Source organism: Vicugna pacos, chromosome 15 (assembly GCF_048564905.1).
Source record: "Vicugna pacos chromosome 15, VicPac4, whole genome shotgun sequence".
In the NCBI taxonomy this organism is placed as follows: domain Eukaryota; kingdom Metazoa; phylum Chordata; class Mammalia; order Artiodactyla; family Camelidae; genus Vicugna; species Vicugna pacos.
In genome coordinates, this window is record NC_133001.1 from 13,831,584 (window position 1) to 13,852,028 (window position 20,445).

At 41.3% G+C, this 20,445-nt stretch overlaps 1 long non-coding RNA gene across 1 annotated transcript; it reads left to right on the plus strand.

Annotated features, from left to right (window-relative positions):
* The first annotated feature begins 736 nt into the window (after positions 1-736).
* Positions 737-3,235, plus strand: LOC140685861 (uncharacterized). Its single transcript, XR_012059294.1, has 3 exons — positions 737-831; positions 1,425-1,555; positions 3,056-3,235. It is a non-coding gene; the product is annotated as an uncharacterized lncRNA (long non-coding RNA).
* The last annotated feature ends 17,210 nt before the right edge of the window (positions 3,236-20,445 follow it).

Consider the following 20,445-nt stretch of genomic DNA (forward strand, 5'->3'; position numbering starts at 1 on the left):
TCTAACCTACGCAATTAGACGGATGGCATTGACATCCCCACTGAGGTGGGGAAGCCTGAGTGCAGCAGGGTTTTTAGGGGAGAAGAAAAGGAATTCTTTTGTGGGCCTGTTAGGTTTGAAATGTCTGTCTCCACATCTCAGAGGAGCTGGAATCTGTGTCTGGTGTTCAGGACAGAGGTGTGGCAGGATAAACATTAGTCGGGATGGGCAAAGCTAGGCTGCAGTTACAAACAATTGCAAAATCTCACTAGATCAACACAACAAAAGTTGTTGTCTTATGTGTAGGGCTCTGCATCATGTCATTTTCACTCTGGAATTCAGACTAGTAGAGGCCCCACCACCTGGACGACTGCTGTGGCAAGAGGGAAAAAAGAGCTTCTGAGTCTCACACCAGTAACAAAACGCTTCTGCCTCGAAGGGGACCATACCTCCACGCACGTTTCCTGGGCCAAGTCTCATGGCCACAGTTAACTGCAAAGGGAAGATGAAGTGCAGTTCTCCTGTGTTCCCAGAAAGAAAAGAACCAGAAATAATGGGTGAGCAATGTTAATGCCCACTAGAGAGGAGAAATACAATAGGGAGTCATTGGCTCACAGATGGCATTCAAAACCACAGGACTGAATGAGATGACCAGGAAGTGAAAGCAGACAGGGAACATGAGAAGTCCCAGCGCTGAGACCTGGGGACCTCCAACATCCTGAGTCCACAACCTCAGTCAATACAAGCCTAGGATGGCCCACTGTGTTCCCCTTGGTTATGTGTGTAAATTTGTAACTCCAGGATGAAGTAATGAATCAACAGCATTGATGCTTTAATGTCACGTGTGCTTCAGTAAGTACAAGAGCAAAAGCTTCTAAAACTGTGTGCTGCTTGTGTATGGTCTGTTCTTTATGATGCGTTAAGTGATTAAGATAATTCGATTTATTTATTAAATTTGTAAATCTGTTTTGATTTATTTATTTTTATTTATGAACAAAAATCTGTTTTTATTTATTAGGAAGATTTTACTTTATAGATTTATAAGTCTGCTGTTCAGTGTTTGAAGTTCTTGACAGAATCAGACCTGTCATATTTGTGACTCTGATTTGAAGTCTTTAAAGGAATTTAATTAATCAGGTTTGTAAATGTTTAGGGAGAAATTGATCTGTCAAAGGTCAAAGCTTACTGAGAATAAATCAAAGAAAAAGAAAGTAAACTTTTAAAATTTCAACACAAAAATTACTAAATTTATAAATTAAAAAATCTGTATGTTGAGCTTAAAGTCTTTAGGAAAAAATTAGGTTATAGGTTTATAAGCTAATACAATATTAATGAAAACATGTGTATCATCTAGTGTTCTTTTCCACGCACAGTAATACCTTGTGGATGCTGAAAACCTAACTAACCCTCCTCCTCCTTCTGGTTCTCCTCCTGATGGCATGGAGGAGCTCCTAGGTGACCAAAATGCTTGAGGGGCCCTGTTTCTCCATCTCCATTTGTCTCAGGCTAACGTCCAGCCCATCCCAGCCCCTCCATAGCTGCCACTGTTCTGATTGGCCCATCCTGCATCATGATGGTATGTATGTTTTCTGATGGGCTGGGACTGAACAACTTTTCAACATTTTGAATATTGTTAGTTATTTGGGATTGTGCTTATCTTCCACGCCATTTCCTCTGGTCTCAAAACCATCACATTGCTGAATCCTTTATCCTGATATCCAGGTCTTCTCTAGATAGCCAGCTCTCCTGGTCCTACTGAGTCTGCTCATGGACATGTGGGAGCTTCTGGATCCCCTGCACTTCTGGGGATAAGTGATCCAACAATAAGATCCTTCTGGCCAGGACCCTGTTTTATTCATCTTCCTACTCCCGGCACCTTGCAAGTCACTGGGAGCATTGTAGACACTACTGTATAGTATAGGGGTTCACTGAGCAGAGGAGCAGTATGGAGGATGATTAGTTCAATTGTGTAGTGGTGGCATAGTTATTCTTGAATGGTATAGCAGTATGGCACGGTGGTTTGTTCAACTGTGTAGGAATATGGAGTGAGGGGTCATCCCTCCTGGCCACTTATTAGCTGTATAATAATAAGTAATTGGGCAAGTTACTTAACTTTTCTGTGCCTCATTTTATCCTCTAGAATATGGGGCTAACAACCTCATTGTGTTGCTGAGAACTGAATGAGGTACATACTACAAAATAACTAGCACAGTTCCTGATGCACTGTAAAATGCTTACTACATGTTAACTAAAATAATAGTTACATTACATACTCTTATTATTATTTTGTGTGATCTAGTTCAGTTACTTGAACTAGTTAATGTGTCAGAATAAAGAGGGAGAGGAAAAACAACACTCCAAGTCCCAATTCCGTCACATGAAAAAGAATTTGAATACTTGTTCATGATATGTTTGAATAATGCAAGGAGGAATCCAGCAAAGCCTTGCAGTGTAACAGAGGACCAGGTTAGACATTTTCTGGTGAAGATCTAATTCCTTGTGTTCTTTTCTCCTCCCCTCATATTATGGCCTGGCTTTCCTGGACTCTTACTGCCCCTGAGAGTGCTGGGGAGTGAGGCAGTTGCAGAGGAGAGAGGGTTGAAAAGTCCAAGCTGCACCATGAAAGGGGACAGGAAAAGGACTGGGCACTTGGCCCTGCTTGGCAGCTGACCTTGGCCCTTGGCAAGCCTCCTCCGTGGGTTTGGCATGTCATAGAAGTAGGCAGGTCATCCTGACTGCTTTCCACCCTGCACCCTCCTCCTGTGCTCAGGGCCAGTGTGAAGGTCATACATTTCTCTTGTGAATCATTTCAGTGTTTAGGCTGCCCAAGTCCAAGCTAACTGGGGACACTGACTGCTATGAACTGGAATCTCATCCCTGTCTTGCTGTGAAAGGCAGCGGGATTCCATTGAGCAGGATGTGAGGGATGATTAAGTCTGCACAGCAGCCAAGGTTAGCAGCAACAGCGATAAGTCATACTGATAACACATGCCTTTAATATGATGGGATGATGATGGCGCTTAACTTTTATGGTTTTCCTCTTAAAAACTCACAACCCCTGTCTCATCATGAGAAGAACATCAGACAAATCCCACTAAAGGAGCATCCTACAAAATACCTGACCAGTAATCCTCAAAACTGCCAGCATTACCCAAAACAAGGAAAGTCTGAGAAGCTGTCACAGCTGAGAAGAGCCTAAAGCGACGTGATGACTAAGTGTAGTGCAGTTTCCTGGATGGGATCCTGAACAGAAAAGGACATTAGGTAAAAAGTAAGGAATTCGGAATACAGTGTCAGTATTGGGTCATTAATTGTGACAAATGTACCATACTAAAGAAAGATGTTAAAAACAGGGGAAAGTGGGTGTGGGTAAATGGAAACTCTCTGTATTACCGTCATGATTTTTCTGTCAATCCGAGACTGTTCTAAAATAAAAGTCTTATTTTAAAAACTCTGCATAGGAGAGCTCTGCAGTGCAACACCTTAGCCTGTGAACCAGGGGGAAGGGGTGCTGCCACTCTGAACACCTACTGTGTGCAGGGTTAGGGATGGGAGAGACTGAGGTAGAGACACCAGGCATGGCTTGCTCTGGCAGAGTTTACAGTCTAGCAGGAAGGACTTTGTGTACTTCGACTTGATGCATTTACACACTGTTGGAATTTCTCTCAACGGACATGACCTACTTTCATAATCTGATTTTTTTTATGAATAAAAAAGTACAACAGAAAGCTGAATAAAAGTAAGAATTAGTAGGCTCCCCTTATGAATGTTAACCTGGAATTCCTGGGCCATGCCAACTCCGATTCTTGGACTCTGATTTTTAAACTTTTGTTTGGTGAGACTAGAGATCTATCCTAGGATGGTGATTCCCAAACTTAATTAACCTTGACCATGGAGTACTTTATAATGATAGTGTATTGACAGAACGCCAGCAGTCGTGTATCGACTATGATGCAAGCTGGTTTGAAAGAAGGCAGGGTCTCACAGATGAATTCCCTTAAGGAAAAAAATTAAAGCAAAACATCTTTTTATTTAACATATTTTGTAAAGCTTTAAAAATAGTTTTTATATATCTTCTTCTTTTGTATATTTGTATTTACAATTTTAATATATTTTGTGTCTTTTTTAAAATAACCTCTCTCTTTTGTGACTGAGAGCTACATCAGACACAGCCCCTTGTCTACTCTTCCAGTGCATTGTGCAGTGAGAAGTCCCACTTGCCCAGATGCTAAAGCAAATGGGCAAAGGATATGAGCTATCAGCTATTTGATATCTGTCCTCTTGGTTAGGCTACTCCATATAGTGTTCATTGTTTCATCTTAGGCAACAAATATTTAGATTGTTTTTTTCTTTTAGAAAGTTAAAAATCAGATTACTTATCTTCGCTTTAAAGTATTCTAAATTTGTGTCGGTCCAGATACCATTTAGAACCCCAAGAACTTCTTTTCATTTAAAGCTTTCTTATTTTAGCCATAGATCTAGAGAGAACATTTTAGTGTTGTATGATTGTTTACTATTGAATAAATATTGCTTAATATCATGAATGTATGCTAAAATTACGTGACTAGGTATATGACATTTATGGTAATCAGTCAAAAGATGTACATGGGTGTGCAATAGGATTGCATTTGCCTGCATGTAACAGGAATCTGACAACATTGGTTTAACTAGTTTTTTTTCTCCCCTATAACAAGGAATTTGGAGGTAAGCAGACCAGACCTGATGACTCTATGATGTCATCAAGATCCCCAAATTTGTCTGGCTTCTTGGGTCACTGTCCTAGCATGTGACTTTTGTCCTCTTGGTCACAAGTTGGCTGCTGCAGCTCCAGACGTCTAGTCAGAAGAAAAGACAACAAGGACAAAAGATAAAAGGTGCAAAGCATCCGAGTCTTTCCTTTTCACCGGGGAGTCCATTTAGCAGACTTACATCTCATGGCCACTACTAGTTGTGAAGGAGATGGTAAAAGTCAAGTTTTGTGCCTGGGCCTTGGGCACCCTGAACAAAGCCAGGTTTCTACTGATAAGGAAAGCAGGGCAAGTGGATGTTGTGTAAGCAATTTCAGGGTTGGCCACCAGGAGATTAAAAGTGAGTTGGTAAATGCTGCCCCTGCATCAAAGCACTGAGCAAATGTCCTCTAGGAACTGCTCCAGCTGTTTCTGCTAAAGGCAGCTTACTACATAATTAAAATGATATTTATTTAGTTGATTTTTTACATATGTTTTTCTAGAATAAATTTTTGTAGAAAAAATAGCATCAGCATCAAGTATTTTCATGGGACACATTAAATTTCTTCGCACAGTTTAGAGATTTCTGGGCTTAAGTCATAGAAATAACTTATTCCAAACGATATATATTTTACATTACGAAAACCTAAAACCTCAAGATTTTTTAAAAGCGTCTCCTCTCTTGATTAAAAAAATTCTTAATTTAACTAAGATTTTAAAAGCTATTATAAATATCTCTGCACCAAACTTACTGTTTCCTACTAAGACTACAAATTTTCATTTCCAAATTCCAAACGGATAAACAGTAACACATTGTACACTTCCTGGATAACTCTTCTAGAAACAATATTGTACACTTGTTAATCTGAATCCTTCTAGTATCTGCTTCCTTGTTTTGGCACCTCTTCCTGCCACTGTCATAAAGTCTTCTTTTACTCTTTCTACTGACACTGGTCCACTTCCTAAGTGAAATTAATCCTTCTTTCTTGCACTCAATTCTGAATGACTTCATTTTTAAATGTAAAAATAATACCTGTTATGAAAAAAATACAAGCTCATTGTAAAAAAAAATCACAAATATTTACAGCTTAGCTAGCAAAAGTTCCCTCTCAAAGATAGCTGTTAACATTATTTACATTCTTTCAGAGTTTTTGAATGCATATATACTTTTCACATGTAAAAATGTACATACAGAAGATATTGTTGACTGTCTACACAACATCCACTCTTGTTCTTCTCTAAACAACTCCATTTTGTTGAAGAAATTCAAGCTCTTATTCAAGCCTTTCAATCAAGAAAGGGCATATGATGCAATTCTGTCCAATGAGACTTGAGAAGAAGTTGGCTGGGGGTTTCTGGGAAAGACTCCTCACATTACCAGGCAGAGGGAACTCCTTCTTCCGGTGGATATAGCTTAACCTGAGTTGGATGTCCAGAACCACGGCCACTGTGTCCATGAGGGACTGAGCCAGAGGATCAAGGACTTCTCATAAGGGCATGATGGCAAATGTCCTCATGGTTTAAGTCATATAACCCAGGGGTTTCTGTGTTTTGCAGCTGAAGACATCATAATTGACAAACTAGATATTTTTGTTATTATTATAGAAATGGAATCTCTTTATCAAGGTTGATCATCTTGTCTTCATTTGCACAGGGCTTTCCAGGTCTTCAAAGTGAAAGTCCTACATCCCAGGAACCACTTCAGGCCCTAGAAAACCTGGACCACTGATCACCCTACATTATAAATACTTCTGCAACTTTTTTTTTCCCACTTAGTATATCCTGCATATATTTCCATGTCAATATATAAACAGCGACATTATTGATTTGGGGGTGATTTAGAATTCCTCTGAATGGGTCATTTCACTAAAATACTTCTAAATTACTCTTTTCCATCCTTTTGTCAGTAATATTGTTCCCTGTTAGTTTTTAAAGAAGAGTCATATAACCACCCTGTTCTCTTTTTTTCTTTGCTTCTAAGATTTTACTATAAAAGTGATCTGTGAGTAGGCAACAGAATCCATAAAGCAAACAAAAAACAGCCAAGGCACTGTGTCATGTTTTAACTTGCTGCTTATGCCTCAGTCCCCCTAAATGGAATTGTCCTGTGCCTGCCTTTTTCATTCCACCTATTACTTTCTCTTCCATTTGTTCCCTCCTCATGGACTCCCAAGTTTGAAAGAATTTGCTGATGTCATAATGAAGGTTCTCCAGTCTTGCATTTTGCTCCAGATAAATGCTTCTAGTCTTTCAAAGTTGAAACAAATTAGATGGAATCTAGGTTTTACCTAATTTTGAAGCACAAGGTGGCAGAACAAACCAAATTTCTGGGTAATGATTCGATCAAGAATGTTTTTGTGTCAAGAACATTTCTGGGTCAGAAAATTTTCAAGACTACCCTTGAAAGACATTTTTCTTTTGGAAGGTTGGATGATGTTAGGATCATTTTCACCATAAGAAATAGAAAACCCATTGAAAATTGGCTTTCAAATAGGATCTTGATTATTCTCTCATGTTATCAAGAAGTCTGGAGGTAGGGGTAGTCCTGAGCTTAGTTCAGAAGTTTGGTGACACCGTCAAGGGCCCAGGTTCTCTCCATCTTTTGCTCTGCCATGCTCAGTGATTGGCTCTTATTTTCAAGCTTGCCTTCTCATGGTTACAAGATGATTGCAGCATCACATACTTACAGAATAGCATCCCAGAACAGAAAAAGGAATGCCCCTATTGTCTGTTCCTTTTTGAAAGTTAAAAAAACCTTTCCCAAAATACTCTTGCAGACTGCCCTCATGACTTATTAGCCCCCATCACATCCATGTGTTTGTCTAAACAATCACTTAGAAACCCAGGACTGAGTCAGCTATAATAAGCTCAAACCAACTGAGAACCATTCCCAGCCACTGGGAGAAGGGTGAACAAAATCAAGTGGTGGGGCGGAAACTGCCTTGTGAGGGTGGAGATGGGCTTTAGGGTGGGCGACCAATAGTGTCTGCCAAAGATAGAACAGCTTCTCAAACTGTACTGGGTTATATATAGCGAACTGGGGACTCCCTCAAGTGGTGTATTAGTTATATTATGGTTTATGGTTTTGGTTTGAATGGGATTATTGGGAGATTCTTCTTTAAAAAAATTATTTTGGCATGGTTATTAATTCTTGAAAAAAAAACCTCACTACTTGGTAGCAGTATCTCTCAAAGCCTCAGTTTCCTTATCTATAAAATGGGCTGAATAAACCTACCCTCTAGAGGTGTTAGAAGGACTGGAAATGATGCATGAAAGCACCTAGAAAAACTCCTGGCAGTTAGTGAGCCTTGTGTAAATATTTGTTATTCTCATTTTTGATACAATTCCAAAATAAATTATCTGGTTTCCAAACCGGATCAAACTAGCAAATTAGAAAGTGTGCAGTGGCTTATAGGCATCTTGTTGTTTTCAAGTGCATTCCAAGAGATGGTGGGCAAATGTGCGTCATGGAAATCAGATCTATTTCAGATGCCACAAAGAATGAGGGCCACTGGAGTATGATGTGGGTTTCATCATTGTTCCCTTCCACTTGGCCATCACAGTATTTTCTAGTTTAAAAGAAAAAAGATTCACATTTAAGATGTTTATCATAAAATAAGAAGACTGCAGTCAGCTGAATAATTGCTCCCAAATATGTCTGAATTCAAATCCCCAGAACTGGTGAATATATTACATGACAAAGGGGAATTGTAGCAGATGGAATTAGGTTGCTAATCAGATCACCTTAAAATAGGGAGATTAGCCTAGATTGTCCAGGTGGACCCAATGTAATCATAAGGGTCCATTCATGTGGAAGAGGGAGGCAGAAGACAGTGTCAGAGTGATGTCCTGTGCACAGGACTGGACTGGTCATTGCTGGCTTTGAAGCTGGACAGGTGTCACAAGGCAAGAAATGCAGGCACCTCTAGAAACTGCAGATTCTCTCCTTAAGCTTCCAGAAGGAAATGTGGCCCTGTCAGCACCTTGGTTTTAGCCCGCTGAGACCCATTTTGGACTTTGGACCTCCGGAACTGTAGGATAACGTATTTGTGTTCTTTTAAGCTACTACATTTGTCACAGCAGCAACTGGAAACTAATACAGGGAAAGACCGTCATTGCAACCCAGGCAAAAAAGATGTTTGGGAGCCTCAGATACCCTTCCATGTCAAAACTTGACAAAAAGGCAAACAGTAAACAGCTAACACACGTCACACAGCCGCGATCATGGGGATGGAGGTAGGGAACAAATCTCACTTCTACATCAGGATCAAGGAGTCTGTCGTGATCCTGAAAATGCATCTTCAATGAAGAGGAATAAAACAAGATGTCACCATTTTATTGAAATATGAGGATAGGATGGAGTGAGAGCCAGAGTATCGGGTAGGTTAGGAAATAATAACCGGTGGGTGGCAGCAAAAGAAGCACCAGTAAAATGGTAAGAAGCACAAGCAAAGGAAAAGGGTGTCTGAACCAGCAGTCCTCTGGCCACTTCATGTATGGGGAAACAGCTTAATAATCTCACCTCCTATGCTGACAGCACAGACATTCTAGGTGACAATGCATCCACACCAACGAGAAAGTGAATAGGCGTCTTATGGTGTGTTTAAATGGCAAGAAAATAAGCAAGACATTTTAGGGGCAAAAAACTCATCCAAATGATTCAGTTTTCTTTTTAAGCTTCAGGGCTTTGCGAGGAGTAAACTTGATTATCCAAATTACATCTCACATCACATCTCCTCCCCAAATGAGAGGCAAATGAGGCATGGTGGGGTTGGGGTGGGCTTCGGGGTTCAGCCCACCAGTGAGTTCAGTCTAGTTTGGGGTTCTAGGCTTAGCAAGCTCTTGCTTCAGCCCCAGTGCTCTGCGGCTGTCTGTTCCAGACGCTTGTGTGGCTTCCTGGCCCACGTAGAAGCAGCTTGCACTGGGGTAGGGGGCTTTGTGCAGGAACGGAGAGAAATCTTTGTATTTTGTTCCTTTTCACATAAAGTGTCATCATTAATAATATCAGCCTCTCTGATGAGGGGATGTGAGTCCAAGTGGAGTATTATGGTGACCAGGCCTTACTTATATTTCCTTACTTAGCAGCAGCAAAATGATGATGGCATTTTTAGCCAATAATTTTCTGAATTCCATTATTGATATTTGGTTCTTAGTCCCCCTAAGGAATCTCAACTGAACCATTTCTTACATATTTTTCAACTATTATCCGATTATTATCCATAATAATTTAAGAAGATTTGACTAAAGGTCCATCTTAACCTATTTCTCTTTGTTATTTAGTTATCTTGCCACATTTGCTATTTCATGTGTCCCTAAAACAGCAAACCCTTAACCATTTTTCCAACATGGCCCATATATCAAAACTATTAATAATAATGACCAGCTTTCATCAGGTCCTTACAATGTACAAGGAATCAAGTTTTTTTTTTTAAGAGAGTTTTGAACCCCTGAGTGTGATTCAACCACAATAAATATTTTGCCATTTAACCTTTGTCTCTCTCCTTTTCCCTCCTGCACCCCCTTCCCCCTTTTTTTGGTGGGGGTGAGTAGGTAGTTAGATCTATTTCTTTATTTTTAAATTGAGGTACTGGGGATTGAACCCAGGACCTCAAGCATGCTAATGCACACACTCTACCACTGTGCTATACCCTCCTTGCTGGAATCGAGTTTTATATGCCCTAATTTTCTCAACAATCCCATGTGACAGACACCTTTATAATCATCATGTTACAGGTGGGAAAACTGAGTCTTAGAGAGATTAATTAACTTGCTCAAATCACAGCAAACTGCAACCCATGTGCCAAATCTTGTCCTCGCCAGTGGAGGCTGCTGGAGCCAATGAGCACAGCATCCGTCCCTGCTCCTGCTCCCCCTCTACTCCCAGAGTCTGCGCCCCTGGCTGGTGGCTACAGTTTGCTACCCAGGGGCCCTCTGATCACCACCTATATACTGGGGACTCTATTGTTGGTAATTTCTGGGCAAGAAGCAGTAGAATTTCAGTTCAGAAGTCAGTGACTCGGCAAGTCGCCTCATCTCCAGCGAGGTGCCCCAGGTGACAAAGCCAGGCTCCGGGAGAGGCAGGGAGGCAGAGTGAAACTGACAAGGCAGCAGCTGCACACTCCTCCTCCGGGGCCAGCAGCTCTTCTTCCCAAGAATGTCTTTGTTGAATGAACGGGCAAAGGGCATAAAACCGCTCACCCCAGGCAAACCAAAAGGGCTGGACAGGAATTTGCTCTCTTGTTATATCAGTACCTGCACAATATACTCAATTTTGCCTCTTAGCCCCAAAGCTTAAATATTTATTAACAAGCCCTTTATTAAAAAAAAAAGTTTGCCTATCCCTGCTTTAAACCATACCAAGGAAGTTCTGCCATTTCAACTTATTTTGTGTAGGCAACAGTTTAGTCCATATTTCAGTCAGCCAATGAAGCAAATTGTTAATGCTATTCCCAGCCCCTCGAGCTAATACTGAATCTGGAATCTCTATATATTGAGCCCATATCAATAAACTCAACCCGATTCCATTATATACTCCTTCCACTCTGATCCCACACCCTTAAGATCCATTGCCACACATTTCCCCTAGATTTCTGTCAGTATAAATTGGCAAAATCATACAGTTCTGTTGGTGTGTATCATACCTCCTCATAGATCATAATTTGTGCCTCACTTTCTGGGGCTTTGGGAGACTACAGTGTAGTTATCAGTATAGGAAGGAAAGGTGGAGGATAAGTTTTTGGGAGGATTATTGCAGGATCTTCAGGCAACAGGGGGTTAACCTTTCAGATGGTGGAAAAACTGCTTCTAGGGCAAAGAAGGCTCTGCAGAATCTTGGGGTTCAAGATCCCCGGGTTCACTGGAATGTGCTCCTATATCCCCCATCCCAGTTCTCAGGGCCCCATTCCATCCCAGTCAATGCCTCACTTTAATGAAAGAGGAACTGCATTGTTGGGAATTCAATTGGTGTTGTAATTGAGCCACCCATGGGATTAGATTTTGGATTTAGTTTCTTGGCCACAGGAGATCAGGACTTCTGTAGGGGCAGTCATTGGAGCTTCCAGGTCCTTTATGTAGACCTTGAGCTGGGAATTTGTAGTCCCAAGCTCATCATGTTCTTTCCCTATGTTTTCCAACCCAGTTAGAAGCATTATACTCCTTATTTTATTAAAATAATCTATGGCATCAAATATTATATCACCCAGAACCTTGCTGTCTATAGATACTTGATTGCAGGTATCTAAAGAAAATAATTTGACTTAACAGTCTGGCCACTGCAGTCTATGGGGTATCAGTGCCCAGGATGACTGAGGGTCATCCTGGCAAGGCTGACCCAAGAAGGCCTTCTCCGTGTTTACCCTTCTTCCCCAGAACACCTTGAGTTTCTGCCCTAGCCTTTGACAAAGTAGTTGAGTAAATTCTACCAAATATTGGGTACTGGGAACATCATTCTGCCTGGGAACTTTTTTTTAAACATTTTTTATTGAGTTGTAGTCATTTTACAATGTTGTGCCAAATTCCAGTGTAGAGCACAATTTTTCAGTTATACATGAACATACATACATTCATTGTCACATTTTTTTTTTTTTGCTATGGGCTACCACAAGATCTTGAATGTATTTCCCTGTGCTATACAGTATAATCTTGTTTATCTATTCTACATATACCTGTTAGCACCTACAAATTTTGAACTCCCAGTCTATCCCTTCCCACCCAACTCCACCTTGGAAACCACAAGTTTGTATTCTATGTCTATGAGTCTATTTCTGTTTTGTATTTATGCTCTTTTTTTTATTTTTAGATTCCACATATGAGTGATCTCATATGGTATTTTTCTTTCTCTTTCTGGCTTCCTTCATGTAGAATGACATTCTCCAGGGACATCCATGTTGCTGCAAATGGCGCTATGTTGTTGTTTTTATGGCTGAATAGTATTCCCTTGTATAAATATACCACATCTTCATTCAGTCATCTGTTGATGGACATTTAGGCTGTTCCCATGTCTTGGCTATTGTAAATAGTGCTATGAACATTGGGGTGCAGGTGTCTTTTTGAAGCAGGGTTCCTTCTGGATATATGCCCAGGAGTGGGATTCCTGGGTCACATGGTAAGTCTATTCCTAGCCTTTTGAGGAATCTCTATATTGTTTTCCACAGTGGCTGCACCAAACTTCATTCACACCAGCAGTGTAGGAGGGTTCTGCATGGGATCATTTTTGAAAGCCCAAAGTGTTACAGGTGGTCCTGGAATAATCCTCTGTGTCTTATTAACTTCTAAGGGTCCTTCTTGGGAGAGACATCTGTGTCTGGAGTGACCAAAGAAACCTCAGCTTTATCTAGGCATCAAGGACCTCTTTGAATGACTCTGAGCAGAATGTAAAAGTGAGGAGAGAGTTATATGAACTTTGATTTCATTTAAGGATTTTGGACTTTAATTCACAAGGGCACAATTATTTGATTTTAGACTCTAATTCCGTTAGAATTTAACTTAATTTTAGACTTAGGTTCATTGGACTGAATAAAATGAATTAATTTAAAAATTAAAAGGGAATTATTTTTACCCAGGAAATGAATAATGCCAGGAAGGTTTAATTCAAATTTGGGCTTTCTCTATTTTTTGGCATTTAATTATTGCAGCATCTTTTTATGATTATTTAATTTCATTGCAGAAACTGATAGACAGTATTAGACAGCATGGCTGGACCTAATTTTAGATGGGAAATAGAATAGATGGGGAATAGAACTTTGGTGGGTCAAAGTTTTCAGGCTGTGGATACAACTTGACTTTGGAGCACATGGCAGATCATATTTTATAAAAATGACCCCACGGCAAAGTAAGCAGACACAAAAGGACAAATATTGTATGATTCCACTTATATGAGCTACCCAAAATAGTTAAATTTATATGGACACTGAGTAGAAGAGAGGTTACCAGGGGCTGGGAGGAGGAGAGTATGGGGAGTTATTGTTTAATGGGTGCAGTTTCAATTTGGGAAAGATGAAGAAGTTCTGAATATGGATGGTAGTGATGGTTCCACAACGATGTGAATGTACTTAATGCCGCTAATCGTACTCTTAAAAGTGATCCAAAAGCTAAATTTTACGTTATGTCTATTTTACCACAATTAAACAGAAGGAAAGAAAGTGATCCTATAGCACTATTTCTAGTCCCATGTGCTTTTTCAGAACCTTGTCACTCTCCCATTAAGAGGAGGAGTCTACATGTCCGCTCCTTGAACTTTTTGTGTTCTGTCTTGTGACTGGTCTTTTGACAGCCTTGGCTCACAGAGGACAGCAGAAGTGATGCTGTGTGACTTCCAAGACTCGGCCATAGAAGAGGGTACAGCCTCTGCCTGGTTCTGTTTATTTCGACACGCAGCTGCATGGCCCTGAGCGGGGCAGAAGCCACCTGTGGGAGAGACCATGTGGGGAGGACATGCAGAGACAGAGAGAGGTGCCCAAGGAGCCCCAGCTGTGTCTTCCCAGTGCAGACGCCAGACGTGGGAGTGAGGAAGCCTTTGAGATGCCTCTGGCCCCAGCTGCTGTCTGAGCGACGTCTGTGTGAGGGACCCCCAGGGAGCACTGCCTGCTGAGCATCGTCAGCTCAGAACCGTGGGAGAGAACAGTAATAGATTGTTGGTTTTCGACACTCAATTTGGAGTGCTTTATTATGGAGCAACAGATAACTAGAATGTGGTTGACTTGAAGTATTCACCTGATCCATTCCAGAGACTTTGGGGGTAAAACGTACACTGCCTGTCAGCAATTCTGGGAGGATGCTCAGAAGACCACACAGCATCGGAGGTGGAGCAAGACCATCTAGCTAGTTTGCCATTTCTTCTTTCCTGCAGGAGGTTGTCACACCCTAGTTGATGGCAGACTTGATCAAGAAACCCAAGGCATTGGGAGAAGAAACAGCTGGATACTGTTACGGAAGCCCCTGTTCCCCACTCATATTTCCTATAAAAGCATCTCCCTAGAGGCACACTCCCAGCCTTTCTACCTCCCTCAGCCTCCTTTTCACAAGTGACATCTGGTAGGTGGCTCTGAGAGAAAGATCTGGGGAGGCTGGCACCACCCTTCCCCTTTTGGGCTAGGCCTATGTTCTGCTCAACATGTCTGCTGCGCAGTATAAAGCATTCACCCAACTGGGCCCCAGACTGGGGAATACGTCTAATTTAGAGGTTAAGCCTTCGTAAACCGACTGGCCACAGACCGTAGCCATGTTATCTTAATGGCTTTATAGAGTGATTATTTTCATTTCCATCTACCAGACTCCTGTGTCTGCATCTTAAATAGTTCAAAACTTGGTGGGGTGGGAGGGATGTTATTTCTTTGATTTCCTAAAACCCCAATAATCCTTATCTGGGTCAAAGTTTTCTCCTCCATCCTGTAAGGCCCATTCCAGACGTCACCCCTAGGACCTCTCCCCTGAAAGCAGACATAAGCTGACCTTGCTCTGGCCTCTCACTGTTCTTCCTTGTCTCTCTTTCGGTCACTTGTCAAATTCAGCTTTAGAGTTAATGGTGTACTTATTATACTTCACGACACAGCATAGGTTGTTCTCCACATTAATGGCTGGGTTTTAGAACAACTTAAACTCTTTTTATATTCTAACCAACACTCCCAAACTGAGAGTTATATGCCAAATTCAGAACTGTGTGCATTAGCTGATAAAAAAATATATCTCCAGCTGCCACTCGGCAAAGCTGTTTCCCAGCCAATGGCTCCATTCTGCTGTTTCACCGTTTTTGTCAGCATGGCAGTTTGGGGACAATTATTTAAATATTTTATTATATTTGCAATGCTTATTTTATAAAACAAATATAAAGTGGAAAAATGAAAATGTTCACCCTGCTGATAAATAATGAAGAGCTCAAACTTGATTCAGTTACAACAAAGATGGAGATTGTTAGGTATGCTGAATGCTAAGAATAGTTAACCTTGCTTTGGATATTTGTTTTATTTATGGTAGTTACCTTTTGGGTTTAATTGAGAAGGAAAAGAAAAAAATGGGGGGAAGAAAACCATGTATAACATAGTATATTAGTCAGGGTTCTCCAGAGAAACAGAACCAATGGGATGTGTGGAGAGAGAGAGAGATTTATTTTAAGAAATGGCTAATGAGATCATGGAGACTGGCAAGTCTAAAATCTGCAGTTCAACTTTGAAGGCTGTCAGGCTGGAGACCCAGGAAAAAGCCAATATTGCAGTTCAAATCTGAAGGCCATCTGCTGGCAGGGTTCCCTCTTGTTCAAGGAAATTCAATCATTTGTTCTAGTCAGACTTTCAACTGATTAGATGAGGCCCACCCACATCTGCTTTACTTAAAGTCCACAGATTTCGTTTTTAATCTCATCCAACAATACCCTCACAGAAAAGCCCAGCACAACTTCTGATGATATATCCAGACACCATGGCCCAGCCAAGTTGTCACATAAAATTAACCATCACACATGGTGAAAATGTATCTCCAAAGTTATGTTCAAAAGACAAGAGACATACTTTTAAAATCTTTGGGAATATTTGTTATTTTTGTATATACTTTTGAAATCCCTGGAAATACATAAATTTTATATATTTTAGCATAGTTTTAAGGAGGATAAAATTAAGGGACTGCCTATAAACTCCTTTGAGAGAAGGTATTATGTAAAATGGGGGTCACCTGGGTATAGATCTAGGTATAAGGCTATTTATGATGTTTAGCAAAAGGATATTAAATCAAAGCAATTGTCAACGAATTTTATCAAACCACCACCAAAATTTTTATAACAAACACTAGGTTATCCAGCACCCTCAAGTAATCACATTTTTTTTTCTAAACTCTAAAATTATGGGGAAAAGCAAGTCCCCTGACAATAAACTCAAATTAGGAATTAACTGAAATGAGTGAAACTCAAAGCCACCTCACAGTGCTGGCGTATATCACCACATCAGCCCATGCTCGTCAGCTGCAACCAGTGATCAACACTTACATCACGAGAACCCTGACTAAGAAAATGGCAAGAAGTTCTGGAGATGGATGGTGGTGATAATTGTAGAACAGAGTGAAGGCACTTAATGCCATAGAACTATACACTTGAATGGCTAAAATGATACATTTTATGTTATGTATGTTTGACCATGATTTTAAAAAAAGAATATGATGAGTCACTGACATTCTTGGTTTGATATGTATTATTCCCAGAGTTAGTTAAGACTCTTTGGGTCTAAGATATAAAACCAGTAACAGCTAGCTTCAGGGGAAAAAAAAAGGAAAATTGCAGGAATGCATGGGTGCATCCCAGAACCCAAGGGCAGGAATGCTAAGAGATCTTGGAGGACTACAGCCAGGAACTGGAAGGTCACTGGGTCCCTCCCTTGTTTCCGCTGTTCTCTGTGATTCTATTTCATCCTCATTCTCTCTACAACCCGATTTCTCTGTCTCTGTGGCCAGCAGGATGGAATACGTTCCCTGCCTTCCTCTCTCCATGGCTCCCATGTTTACCTGACATGTTATACTCCCATGCTGAGAATGACTTACAGTCTCTCACTCCCAATTCCATATTCCCAAGAAAGGAAAGCCAATAGGCCCGTCCTGGGTCAGGTGACCTCCCCTGGTCCAATCAGTGCTCAAGGAGTGGTGCAAACATGGCTAATTCTGAGAGAAGCAGGGCTGAGCATATACCTCAAACAGTGTCTTAACCCTTGGGAATATCCATCACACTAAACCAGATAACCTTCTTCCCTCAAGCTCTTGGCACCCAGTTACATTCAGTTTAGTGAACAGTTTAGTGATATGAACTATGTGGTCAGTAGATGAGTCAGGGTCACTTCTTCCTCCTTTACAGCCAAATTCTCGGTCATGAGAGAGCCTGTTACCTCAATCACAGTGTCTGAAGAAGTGGGTGGACTTCTTGGAGTGTTTTGTTTCCAGCTCAGCCCTCTGTCGATCTCCAGCCCTGGGGAACCACAGTAGATGCTCCATGTTTGACCCTCACGAGCTCAGTAATTCGTCAGTCCACAGCCCTGGCCGCTTGCCCCACTCTCTCTGAATCTCACAGACTCCACACGGCACCAGCAGATTTTCACAACTTATGGGCCTCACAGGGAACCTCCCCCAGATCCTGAGGTCCCCAGGGCTCTGTAGGGGGTGCGTGCAGGCCTCACTACTGTGGCACCCCCTCCTCCCCAGAGTTCTCCCATCTCCAGAGCACTTGTCTGTCCTCTGTTAAGGTCAAATCACACCCCACCCGCTTTAATCTTTATGGCTTCACCTCACCCCACTGTTACCTGTCCCTGAGCTTTGGAAAATAAAGGCCTACCCCACACTCTGTCTAAGGAGTGTGTATCTACCTTTACTGTAAGCAAACACCCCACCTCGTGTACATCTCTCTAAATACATCTACTGTATTCGAAAGAAAGAAAGAAAGAAAGAAAGAAAGAAAGAAAGAAAGAAAGAAAGAAAGAAAGAAAGAAAGAAAGAAAGAAAAAGAAAAGAGAAAAAGAAAAGAAAGGCAGGGCCTATTAACTGTCCCACGAGGCAAGAAAAGCTCCAGGATGTAGGTATGGGGCTGGGGGCAAGCAGAAAGGTGGGTACAATTTACTCCACAATGAGCCTTGGAAACTGAAAACCATTGATTTCCTTATCAAGAGAAGCTGCCAATGGCAGGAGGGTATAGCTCAAGTGGGGAAGCACGTGCTTAGCATGCATGAGGTCCTGGGTTCAATCCTCAGTACCTCCTCAACATATAAATAAATACATAAACCCAATTACCTCTCCCTCATTTAAAAAAAAAAGAGAGAGAGAGAGAAGCTGCCGAGAAATGTGCCACTCGTTTGCACAACCTCTCAGAGTTTTCCCACCTAGAAAGGAGAGGAAGGCATCCACTTAGATCACAGACCACAGACGGCGAATGAGGAGAGCCCACAGACAACCTCACCCCCAGAGGTCTCCTGACAGCAGCAGTGTCAGGGTGAGGACCCCCTCACCATGCAGCTTCCTATGGGAAGTGGTGAACGTGGGAGATTTTTGGACAAAGCAAAAGCGTTCTAAGAATGCAGTGCATTCTTTACAATGATTATGGTGATTAAATTTTAAATCATATTTATCATTTGTTTTAACTCATAATAAATGAGAGGCATTGTATAGTGGGTACAGCCTTCCCCAGGAGACAAAAGACTTGAGTTTTCAAGTTTTCTATTCCAACTTCTCAGAAGTGTAAGCCCGCAAATGTCAGTGACCCCAGTGTTAATCGCCTCTTTCCTCCCACACTCAGACACTACAGGACTCCATAATGACTCGGTGAATTGACTTCATTTTAGTGTCCAAGTCAAGATAAAAGATAAAACCCTTGCCTGCCATTTCCCTGCAGACCTGTGGGGAGGAAGCACTTGTGATGTTTGTGTCTGAAATGAGGATAGAGTGTCACAACTGCCAGGGAGATTCCGTGAATAAATGGGTTGGGAGTGTCTGTAATCCTTCCAGGGAGTATGGCGTGAGCTCCTGAAATGAGCCTGTTGGACTCCGGGCAGGACTGGAATTGAGGCCAGTGTAAATGTATACAATGGAGACCCAGTGTTTCTCTCCATCGTAAGCTATCCATCTCAAGTGTTTGCAATAAAGAGTTGGCAACATTTTTACTCAAGATTCACTATGTGAATAAAAAAATTATTCTATTTATAATCATTGTTGCTCCAACAATGACGCTGAGGTTTCCAGAATCCCAGGTGGAGGGTGTGCCACAGACACATCTCAGCTCTTCTCCTGGCAGAAGCACTCTCTTGACTGTATTGTTCATACATATTATGAAGATGTCTTGTAAGAAAGGAAAAGCCTGGGAATTAAGTAGTTGAGCCTAAGAAATCTTAAAAACCCATAACTTAGAAGAAGCTGAGATGAGATAAAGTACATTGTGAGAGGTGAAAATATAAGAGACGTAAACATAGCCAGGCACATAGCCCATCGACCACGTGTGCAGTTTATTTCTGTGCATTTGACGCATTAATTTTGAATCTTAAACAAGTCATTTCATTATTAGTTTATATTACCTTGTTGTGATGAAGAAGAAAAATGTAATTCATATTAATAATCCAATCCAGTATTGTCTTGCACACAAAGGTACACTGATGAGTTCATTAAATGTTAAATAATTCATCATTAAATGCTTCACACCAGTGGATCCTAGACCTTATCAGGCATCAAAATTCCCTAAAACTCAGAGTGCTGGACCCCATCCCAGAGTTTCTGATTTGGTAGGTTTAGGATGGGGTCTGAGAATTTACATTTTTAAGTTCCTGTGTGATGCCGATGAGTCCTGGACAGAGACCACACTTGAGGGAGCACTGATTTGTATTATTTAGAACTCCTCAGTGGATTATTTTTAAGTATTTGAGTGTTTTGTGTATTGAGAGGCTACTGGTTGGGGATTTTGGTTAGGCTGAGAACGCATTATCATTTTCCACATTTTAACTAACGAAATACAGACACTTGCCACCCTAAAATCTCTAGTGCATTTTTTAGGAACAGAATACATTCAGATCATCTAGAAGCCTCCTGGGGAGTTTGTTGGGAACCACCCTGTCACCCAGCAGATCCACAAGTGGGACTGGACATCTTCTGATGGGTGATCCCTGCTGAGAGAGAAGAGCAGCCTGAGAGGGACTTCCCAGCCCTGCCAGGAGAAGAGAGAAGAGCCGCCGTATTCCGCTGCAAGGCTATGAAGGCCTTTCGTCGCCAATGAAAACAATTTGGAAAACTTGGC